This window comes from Zea mays, chromosome 1 (assembly GCF_902167145.1).
Source record: "Zea mays cultivar B73 chromosome 1, Zm-B73-REFERENCE-NAM-5.0, whole genome shotgun sequence".
NCBI lineage: Eukaryota > Viridiplantae > Streptophyta > Magnoliopsida > Poales > Poaceae > Zea > Zea mays.
In genome coordinates, this window is record NC_050096.1 from 100,885,719 (window position 1) to 100,896,736 (window position 11,018).

Consider the following 11,018-nt stretch of genomic DNA (forward strand, 5'->3'; position numbering starts at 1 on the left):
TCTCCATCGATCATTTTCTTCTTCTTCAATCTTGTTCTTCGCCTCATCTTCCTTTATTTTGAGGAACATCCTTTCAACGATTCTCATGGCAAGGTCTATTTCCCTAGGATCAACATCTGCACCAAAAGATAAAGTCGAGAAAACCTCAACTTTTTCAAGCTTAGAAGCACTTTCGTTTCTTAGTCCCCCCGACATGATCTTTCCTCACGCGGTTAAGCATTAGAAGGAGGATTAGGCTCTGATACCAATTGAAAGTTGCCTAGAGGGGGGGGGGTGAATAGGCAAGTTAAAACCTTTTTCAACAAAAACTAGAAGCAAACTGGGTAAAACAGAATTGATCTCAAAATTCACCCAGTTAACTTTGGAAATGAGATGTTCTAAATGATCCACAGGGTTTAAAGTAGTAGATCTGAGAAGGGCACTTCTCAAAATTCACACACCAAAAAGATATAAACAAATCTTTCATGGAATGGTGAGAGAACGAAGAACACAAACCAACACAATGAGCAAGAACACAAGAGACACAAGATTTATCCCGAGGTTCGGTCACACCACCAAGGTACCCTACTTCCTCGTTGAGGCACCCACAAAGAGCTGGGTCTCTTTCAACCCTAATCCTCCCTTTTCCAACCACAAAGGTCAAGCCCGCATAATAATCTTTGCTCAAATGAGCGGGTAATAAAAACTTTCTTGTGGTCTTCCACATGATTTGGAGACTCACAAGAGACACCTAGTCATCTAGGAGCTAGAAGCTCCAAGAGTAATGAATCCACAAAGAACTCGATGTAGTACCAAAGCTAGAATCAAGAAGAGCAAGAGAGATTTGGAGATGAAGCACAAAAACCGCAGCTCTCAAACTCACTCAAAGATTTCTCTCCAAAGATTTGAAATGGGAGAGGCAAGAGGTGTGTGAGAGAGAGTGAGAGGTGTTTCTCAGGTTGGGAATGAAGTTTTGTGCGTGCTCTTCTGTGGGGAAGAGTGTGGGAGGTGTATATAAAGGTGGCCCCAAAAGGTGGTGGCCATTGGGGAAATCTGACTGAAAAACGGTTGAACCGGTTCTAAAATCGGTTGAACTGGATTCCACCAGGGGGTTTTCGGTTCATTGGCGGACTCAGCCGGAGACTGGACCGGACTCAAATTCGGTTGAACCGGACCAAAATTCGGTTGAACCGGTTTCAAATTCGGTTCACCCAGTTTCAAATTCGGTTGAACCGGATTCAAAATTCGGTTGAACCGGTTTTCCAAAAATCTACACACGACTTTTTCTGACTGGCAGACTGGCAGGTCAGACTGTGATAGAGGGGAACAGTGCAGAAACCGGTTGAACCCGTTTTAATTCCGGTTGAACCGATTTTTGAAACTGTTGCATATATTTTGAGAAAACTGAAGTGAAACAAGGGTAGAATGAAAGTTTTAGATCAAGGATTTTGAGCTTTGGTACCAACACCAACCTTCTTTATGGATCCCCCTTGATAGTACGACAATTCCTATACTCAAGTTAGATAAAATATAATTAAGTAAACTCCTTGAGTCATTGGTGTCTCAAGTGTGATTTCTCCATGGTGTTGCTTGATAAGGATCACAAACATCTTTGTCTCACCTTTTGAAGCGAACACAAATCGAGCCTGTGACTTGTGCCATTTCACCATATATGAGTTCAAATCATGGCTTCAAGACACCTTACTGATGCATCAACATGTTGTAACTCTTTATAGCTGATTAGTTCATCGACTTAGTGCAAGTACTCTCTTCTTCACCTTAGCCATGGTACCTCGGTCTACAAGCCGTCGCTTGGCCTTCACCTTCACTTAGTTCCTCGAAGCCCTTTCCTTGCTATCTTCACCCTATCAAGCCATTCTTGAGTCACATCCTATTGAGCATCCATTAAGAGAATCATTTCTTTAATATTGTGAACCTTGCTTGAATGTGATCTAGATATAACTGCTAAGATCAATCAAGCTCTAGTTTGATTCTCATATATTCATATATGGACTAATAGTAATATGGTCAAGCCAATTCACGATTCCTCATATCTTATTCACTTTGGCTTGACCAATCCTCTTAATCACTTCAACCTCTATTATGATCATATTTATGCATAGTGATTTCTCAGGACTTGTCCATATATTCAAACCAATATAGAGACCATATTATATCCATTTGCATTGTATCACTGGTTATTTGACCTTGTGTTGAACCTTGTTCACTGATCATTATACACTATTCAAGTATGTTCATCATACTGAATTTCCTGTTCAACACTTAGCAAACTTGTTAGACCTTTAAATGTGTTGTTATCCAAATCACCAAAACTCACAAAAGGGATGAATGCACTTTCAAAAGGTCTTCATCTCATGCTTTTAGAAATCATCCTTTTATCTTCGTCGAATGCTTTAGAATTCAGCATTATATCATCAGCTTTATGCTTTAGAGATCAGCATACGGTTTTGCCTTTGAGATCAACAACGCGGTCTACCCATGTCTTGCTAGGTTTGAAATTTATTTGATCTGTGACAGATTGGACGTCCGGTAGATGGCTCTTGGCTGGTCTTCATTTCGCTTCGTGCTTCAATGCTTCTATTGATTAGACTTGTACTTCAGCAGCTATTTTTGGCATTCCTTCGATCTCTATCGATATCTTCCTTATGTCTTGATACATTCATTGCGTATACTGTATGGATGTGACTGCTTGGGAAAATCTATTGAAAATTCCTGGACATCTCCCCCCAATGGGTGTGGTTAAGAGACGGCTTGGTGTGCTGAGCGTTTAGCAAACTGCCCCTGAGTAGTAACTTGACGTGATTGCGGGGTGTAATCATATCGTCCAAGCAGTTGACTTGAGTCCCAATGGGTGTCGTGTTACGTGAAACAGCGTCAGCCGTCTGACTTGTTTCCAGACGATTTGAATTGCTTATTGAATATTTGTGACTGTTCAGTGACCGTAGTAGGAGATGAGCGGTTGCCTTCTTCCTCTATAAATAGAGTGCTTGCTTCACTGGCGTCTTCACACATCTTTCTGCCGTTTGTTGCTTATTCTCCTCTTTTCTCCTCTCTTCTACTTTACCATGGGCAAGAGCAAGAAAGGCGGAAGTTTGTCGCACCATTCCGGTGACAAGCTGAAGCGCGAGCCAAGCCCTCCCTCGGAGGACTTCGGCGATTCCGAGTACTCGGAGGAGGAGTTTTCCCCCGAGTCTGAGGGGTCGCTGGTCTACACCTCTCCCCCGGCATCGTCCGATGACTCGGACGATTCCTAGGGGATCGCCGCCGAGGTGTGTACATACATCCGGGCCATCGAGCGCTCCGGGCTCGAGGGCTCGGATGAGTCGGAGGTCTCTGCGGACGAGGAGAACTCCTCTGACTCGTCCGAGGAGGAGAGCGGCGGTGACGGCAACGACGAGGGCGACGGCGACGGCGGAGGCGACGGTGATGGTGACAGCAACGGCGGCAAGGGCGACGGCGACGGTGGCGACGACAAGAGCGGCAGTGGCAGCAGCAAGGCCAGTGGCAAAGCGCCACTGGCTTAAATATTAGTATAGATAAGTAGTAGAAGTAGTATTAGTAGAATAATGTACTAGTAGTTAGTAGTGTAGTGTAGGTAGTAATGTAAATGTAGTAATGTAATGTATCGTAAAATGGGAAGAAGACCGTCTCATAATGAGTCATTCTTTAAGTTTTGTGGAAGGACTTGCCCTTTTATATAATGAAGAAAACTTTGGCTTGTTCTGTGCATATCTTTTGCCTTTCCGTCGTTCCTTTATAGTCGATCGACAGCTTGTATTTGTGCCCAATGCAGCCATTGTTCTCAGAGATAACGCTCGAGTAACGACTTGTAATTGCTGCGCCGTACTTAATTCTGCCTGCATTTATGTAGAGAAAAAACGGCTGAGTTATGGCTGGTGTCTTCAGAGGTAACATCCGAATTATGCTAGATTGCATCGGTGTTTTAGAGGCAACAGTCGAGCTATGCTAGGCTATGCTGGCGTTTTAAAAGTAATAGCCGAGTGGTGCTTGGCGACATCAGTGTTTTAGAGGTAACAGCCGAGTCATATCGAGCCACGTCGACGTTTTAGAAATAACAACTGAATGGAGCTTGGCAATGTCGGCGTTTTAGAGGTAACAACCGAGTCATATCGAGCCACGTCGGTGTTTTTAGAAATAACTGTCGAGTGGTGACTAAGCGCTTTTTAGAACAGTGCCTGACCCGAGAAAACCCCTTCTATATCACGTCGCCGCATGCCTCTATGTTTTGAGCCCTAGCCTTACTTTTTTGCCTCTGAACACCCTCTGTTTTCCTTTGATTTCGCTTCCGCTCAATCCACCGACGAGATTGTGATGGCGCCCAAGCGGAAGACCCAAAATTCTGCTCCTGCGGTCATTCCTCCCATCAATCTCAACAGCCAGTTGCCTTTCACAGGTAATCATATGCCTGTTGTTTCCGAGTAGGATCTTCTCCACCTTGTCGCTGTCGGAGTTCTTCCTCTGAAGGAGCTTTGCTCTTGGCGGATTTGTCGTGGGGTTACTGTCCCGACAGAGGATACCCACGAGTCCGTTGTTTACATCCCTTTTCTTATCCGCGGCCTTGCTCTTCCCATTTCTCCCTTCTTTCACGGTCTCCTTGACTTTTACAATCTGAATCTGACTCACTTGAATCCCAACTCTATTCTACAAATTTCTGTATTTGTTCATCTGTGCGAGGCCTACCTTGGAATTCTTCCTCACTTTGGTTTGTGGAAGTACTTGTATCACTATCGTCCTGGGATGGCTGGGGGGCAGCACCAGCTCGTGGGCGGTGCGAGTCTGGAGATGCGCCGTGGGAGGAAAACAGAATACCTTGATATCCCACTTAAGGATAGCATTAAAGGATGGCGTTTGGAGTGGTTCATTGTGGAAAACCATGGCAAGTCCCTCCCCCTCGGTCAGGGAGACAGTCGGATGTTCGTACTCCAAGTTGGATTGAGTCTCCTACAGACTTGGAGATAACAGAAGCCAAGGTTCTGCTTGCTGAAATTTGTTTGTTGAAGGAGAGAGGTCTGATCGCTGAAGCTGTGGTTGCAGACTTTGTTTTTAAGAATATTCAGCCACTAAAGGATAAAGCATACCCGACTTATTTGTATAGTGGTGTCACCGACTCAACCCGGGTTACCAACAAGAGGATTCCTGCTGTGGATTTGGTGAGCCGACTGGAGATGATCCTGAGAGGCAAAGTATCAAATATTGGTGCTCCTGTTGCATATTCTGCTTGGAATCTGCCAGCTTCTAAGTCCTTTTTCAATTTTGTGTCCAATCCTCCTGCTGGTGATAGTGGTTTGGGTCTTAGAGTGCGACCCTCTCCTGAAGATATTGAGGTCCTGGTTGCTTCACTTGGTGGCCTTCGCAATGATGAGAGGCAAGTTCACTTTGAGATGCCTACGAGTCCAGGTGATGCAGAGATAAGTGCTATGCTGGACATGTTGGCTGGGGGTTCTTCTGACTCGGTCCCTGCTGAAACATTGGCTGTTGCAACTATCCCAGAGCTTGAAAAAACCGTGGACACTCGAAGGCCTAAGGGTACTCACCCGCAACGTCTCCGTCAGGTCAGTCATCCAACTGCACCTACCGAGGGGAAGAAAAAGGAAAAGAGACGGCTTTGGCGAGTGTCGTGTTTGGACCAGGATGCTGGCCCTTCTGCTCCTACTGCTGAAGAAGTACCGGTGGAACTCTTTACTAGTGCTGATCCCAATGGGTGTGACCCTACTGATGCTGAACCCAATGGATGTGACCCTGCTGATGCTGAACCCAATGGGTGTGACCCTGCTGATGCTGATCCCAATGGGTGTGACCCTGCTGGAGCTGATCCCAATGGGTGTGACCCTGTGCCGTTTATTGTCCGTATTGTTGACAAGGACGAAGAAGAAGAAGAGGAAGTCCCATTAATTCGGAAGAACAGTCGGCGTTACAGAGTCAGTGGGGGGAGTAGCGATATTCCTTCTCCAGCTCTGTCTGCTCTTGTTGGTCTGCAAGAATTATCCATAGCAAATTTTGATCAGGCTCTCGAGGATGTTGTTCCTGAAGATCTGCTGTCAGAGCCAACTGATGGTGATATGATGGAGGTCTGCTATGACACTTCAGATGTGGGATTAGAGGTATCCTAGGCAGCGTCTCGTGCATCGTCGACCTTGGAAGGCAGTCTTCGGAGCCAAGAGGTTGGTCAAGGTCGCTCAATTCCCATGGAGGTGACTGAGAATCCTTCAGCCTTAGAGGTGGCTGTTGCAGAGAACCCAGTCCTCAAGGGTGGTGTTGGTGGTTGCCCAGCCCCGAGGGTGTTGCCGGTAATGATCAAGCTCGGGTGGGTAGCGCAAGCTGCAACCCAGCCCCCGAGGGTGTCCGAGCGGGCTCCCTTCTCATACCTCCATGGATGTCCATGTCGGGTCTTCTCCACCACATTTTGGTAACACAATAGCAGCACATGCTTCAAATGAGGGAGTCGCCTTAGAGGTCGGCGCACCGGATGCTAGAGTTCTGGTGCCTGCTAGTGGTGTTGAATTAATCCCTGGTGATGTTCTTCAGATTGCCCCGGTTGATATTCCTTTGTTGAGCCACCACCTAGCTTCTCGTGACTTGGGATTTCCTTCGTTCTTCTCTAATCTTCAGGTAATTTGGCTTTTCCTGTTCTGGTAATACTCCTGGCAAATTACTATCTTTGTACTCATTTGTTTTTAATATCAGGCTTTGGTCGATAGGATGGCTGGTCAATTGAGATCACAAGGTGCCTCTATCCTAGAAGGAGCTCTATCTCTGACGCAATGGAATCCGTTGCTGCTTCAGAAGAAGATATCTGATTTGAAAATGTCAAATGCTGGTTAGTGTCTTTGTTTCTTCCTTGGCTGATTGATTAGTCTGTTTTTAACTGTGTGTCCTTCTTCAACTGTTTTTTGTTAGATATGGCCCAGCGGTACTCTGAACTCGAGGAGAAGTATTCCCAAGGTCAGATTGATCTGGCTCGGGTTTCTGCTTCCTTAGATGATGCCAATTCTTTGAATTCCTCTCTTGGTGCTCAGCTTGACTCTGAAAGGGTGGCTAACGAGGTAAGCTTACTTGACTTTCTCTGCTGTGTTTTTACTGCTTACTAGATACTTGAGAGCTGATTCTTGTCTGTAGGAGGAGAAACAGGCACTTGCGGCTTCTCGCGATAACCTTGATAGGTTGTATCGTGACGCCGACAATTCTTTGGCTATCTTGGAGAGGAGCCACCATTTTACCATAGCAGATTTGGATCATCACCGTCCCGAGCTGCAAGTATCCCAGGATGAGGTCCTTCGTCTTAGGCAGTTGGTGTCGAGCAAAGATTCCGTCATCAAGGATCTGCGTGCCTCCAAGAGATTAGTTGTCCAGGAGCTAGAAGCCGCTCGACTGGCTACCAAGGTTGCAGAAGACAATTCCACCATTCTGAAGGCTCAACGCGATAAGGCTATGGATAAAGCCATTCGTGCGGGGTGGATCTTGATGAGAAGGCCGGGCATAGTTGTTCCTGATGATATAATTGCCGATGTCAAAGCTGCTCCTGACTCCTCAAGTCGTCCTTCTTCATCGGTTGCTCCTGAGAAAGACATTGCCAAGTAGAGATATTGAATACATTCGTGAGCTATATGAGTGTGTGATCAATGTGCCCGAGTACTGAATGCTATTTTTGTTTTCTGTTGTTGGAATTCAACAGTTGTTATGATTGCAGAAGTAAATGCAGTGTGCTAGTTTTGAAACTTTTTCCTATTTTATGCTAATTGATTAGCCATGAGGCATATAAATCGCGCTAAGATGAGTGATCGTAAGCATGTTATACTAGGTCGAGTAGGCGCGAGCATGTTGCACCGTCTTAAGTCATTGCTGACTTAAGCCGATTGCTCCGTTAGTAGGGTATAGTGGTCACCCTAAGTTAAGTAAGTGTGAGCATGTTGCACCGTCTTAAGTCATTGCCGACTTAAGCCGATTGCTCTGTTAGTAGGGTATAGTGGTCACCCTAAGTTAAATAAGCGTGAGCATGTTGCACCGTCTTAAGTCAATGCTGACTTAAGCCGATTGCTCCGTTAGTAGGGTATAGTGGTCACCCTAAGTTAAGTAAGTGTGAGCATGTTGCATCGTCTTAAGTCACTGCCGACTTAAGCCGATTGCTCCGTTAGTAGGGTATAGTGGTCACCCTAAGTTAAGTAAGCGTGAGCATGTTGCACCGTCTTAAGTCACTACCGACTTAAGCCGATTGCTCCGTTAGTAGGGTATAGTGGTCACCCTAAGTCAAGTAAGCATGCAGATTGAAAATAAATAGTTCGAATGCCCTTGAGAATGAAGTCTTTTTATTGATGATGTATTTTCCGATTACAGAATACAATGCTGCCCCGATAGCTTTTGAAATCTAGCTAGAGGTAAAACTTCCTGAGATGCTCTATATTCCATGAATTCCCTATTTCCGTGCCATCCATTTGAGTAAGCCGATATGATCCTGGCCGAATGACTTCCGCTACCATGAATGACCCTTCCCATAATGGCGACAATTTGTGCCATCCTTCCCCCGTCAGAATTCGGCGAAGGACCAAGTCTCCCACTGCGAAGGATCGATGTCGTATGGCCTTATCATGATAGCGCCTCAGGGTTTGCTGGTATCTAGCTGACTGAATTACTGTATTCAATCATTCTTCTTCCAATACATCAATATCTTCTAGTCTGGTAGGTTTTGCTTCAGCTATGTTTTCGAAGACCAGCCTTGGTGCCCCAAACCTGAGGTCGGCAGGTAGTACTGCCTCCGAACCATAGACCATGAAGAAGGGAGTGTTACCATGCAAAGCTCGACTAGGTTGAGTTCTTAGGCTCCAAACCATATATGGCAACTCTTTGATCCACTTCCCGCTAACTTTTCATTCTTGTCGAAGACTTTCTTCCTGAGTGCTTCCAATATCATTCCATTAGCCCTTTCTACCTGACCGTTGGCTCTTGGGTGTGCTACTGACGCATATTTGATCTGGATGCTTCTTTGTTCGCAGAAATCAAAGAATTCAGAGCTAGTGAAATTGGATCCCAAGTCAGTTATAATGCTATTCGGTATTCCAAACCTGAATATTATATCTTGTATGAATTCCACTGCCTTAGCTGAAGTTAGAGAAGCAATGGTTTGTACTCTATCCATTTAGTGAATTTGTCAATGGCAACCAACACGTGAGTGTATCCTCCCTGAGCTTTCTTGAAGGGTCCAATCATGTCTAGTCCCCAGCACGCAAATGGCCATGTTACGGGTATGGTCTGCAGTTGCTGTGCTGGTAAATGCTGCTGCTTTGATAACTATTGGCAAGCTTCACACCTCTAGACTAACTCGGTTGCATTACTCTTTGCCGTCGGCCAGTAGAAACCAGACCTGAAGACCTTCCCAACCAGAGTCCTGGATGCTGCGTGTATCCCACACTGTCCGACATGGATCTCATCTAACAGTTGCTTCCCAGTAGCCGAAAGAATGCACCTCATGAGGACTCCTGTTGCGCCCCTTCTGTACAGTGTATCCCCAATGAGGGTGTAGTGGGCTGACTGTCTTGCGATGCGTTCTGCTGCAGCTTTATCATCCGGCTCCTCTTCGTTTTTTATATACTTAATAATAGGCTCCCTCCAGTCATTAGAGTCTGACTCTGGCTGGCTCAAAACATTGCACTCTTCTGCCCGATCTAAGGAAATACTCGGGCGTGGTACTTCTTGGACAAAAACTCCAGGTGGGACCTAGGTCCAACTGGATCCTAGTTTTGACAACGCGTCTGCTGCCGCATTGCGATCTCTTTCCACATGATGAAATTCCAGCCCTTCAAATTTTTCTTCCAGCTTTCGGACGGCTGTGCAGTACTTGCTCATAGAGTCATTCGAGCAATCCCATTCTTTATTTATCTGACTTATGATCACCAGTGAATCTCCGTATACCATCAACCTCTTAATGCCCTGCGATATGGCAATGTTCAATCTGTGGATCAAAGCTTCATATTCTGCTGCATTATTGGATGTTGAGAATAACAACTGAAGAGCATATTTGAGTTGTTCACCTCCAGGTGCAATGAAGAGGATCCCTACGCCTGCCCCCTGCAGCTTCAGCGAGCCATCGGAATACATCCGCCATACTTCTGTAGTCTCTGGGTTATCTGGTACTTGTTGCTCGGTCCACTCTGATACGAAGTCAACTAGTGCTTGAGTCTTTATTGCAGTGCGAGGTTGAAACTTAATGTCATGAGCTCTCAGCTCGCAAGCCCACTTGGCTATTCTTCCGATGGCTTCTTTGATGTGGAGAATATCCCCTATTGGAAATCCAGTGACTACTATGACTTTATGGTCGTCAAAGTAGTGATAGAGCTTGCGTGCAGTTAGAAGTACTGCATACAATAGTTTTTGAACTTGAGGATACTTCTTCTTTGAGGGTCCCAGAACTTCACTGATGAAACAGGATGTTGTACTGGATATGCATGTCCTTCCTCTGCTCGCTCGACTACCAACGCGGTGCTCACCACGTGAGTCATGCGAGAGATGTACAACAACAGATCTTTGGCCAGCTGACTCGGTGTGGCTCGGCGTGGCGGCTTTAACACTGGTGGTGTTGTCAGGAACTTTTTCAGTGCATCAAGGGCTTCCTGAGCTTTTGAGGTCCACTGGAACTTATCCACCTTCTTGAGCAATTTGTAGAATGATAAGCCTTTTTCCCCTAACCTTGATATGAACCTGCTTAAATCTGCAATGCATCCAGTAAGTCTTTGCACTTTCTTTTGTGACCGTGGTGCTTCCATCCTCATGATAGCCTCGATCTTTTTTGGGTTAGCTTCAATCCCTCGATGGCTGACAATGAATTCAAGCAACTCCCCTGCTGGCACTCCAAAGACACATTTTTCTGGATTAAGCTTCCACCGATATCGTCGCAGACTGTTGAAGACCAGCTGCAAATCTTCAATGAAGTTTTCTAAGTTTTCTATCTTGATCACCACGTCATCCACATAAGCTTCTACACGCTTGCCCCAGTGATCGGCTAAGCA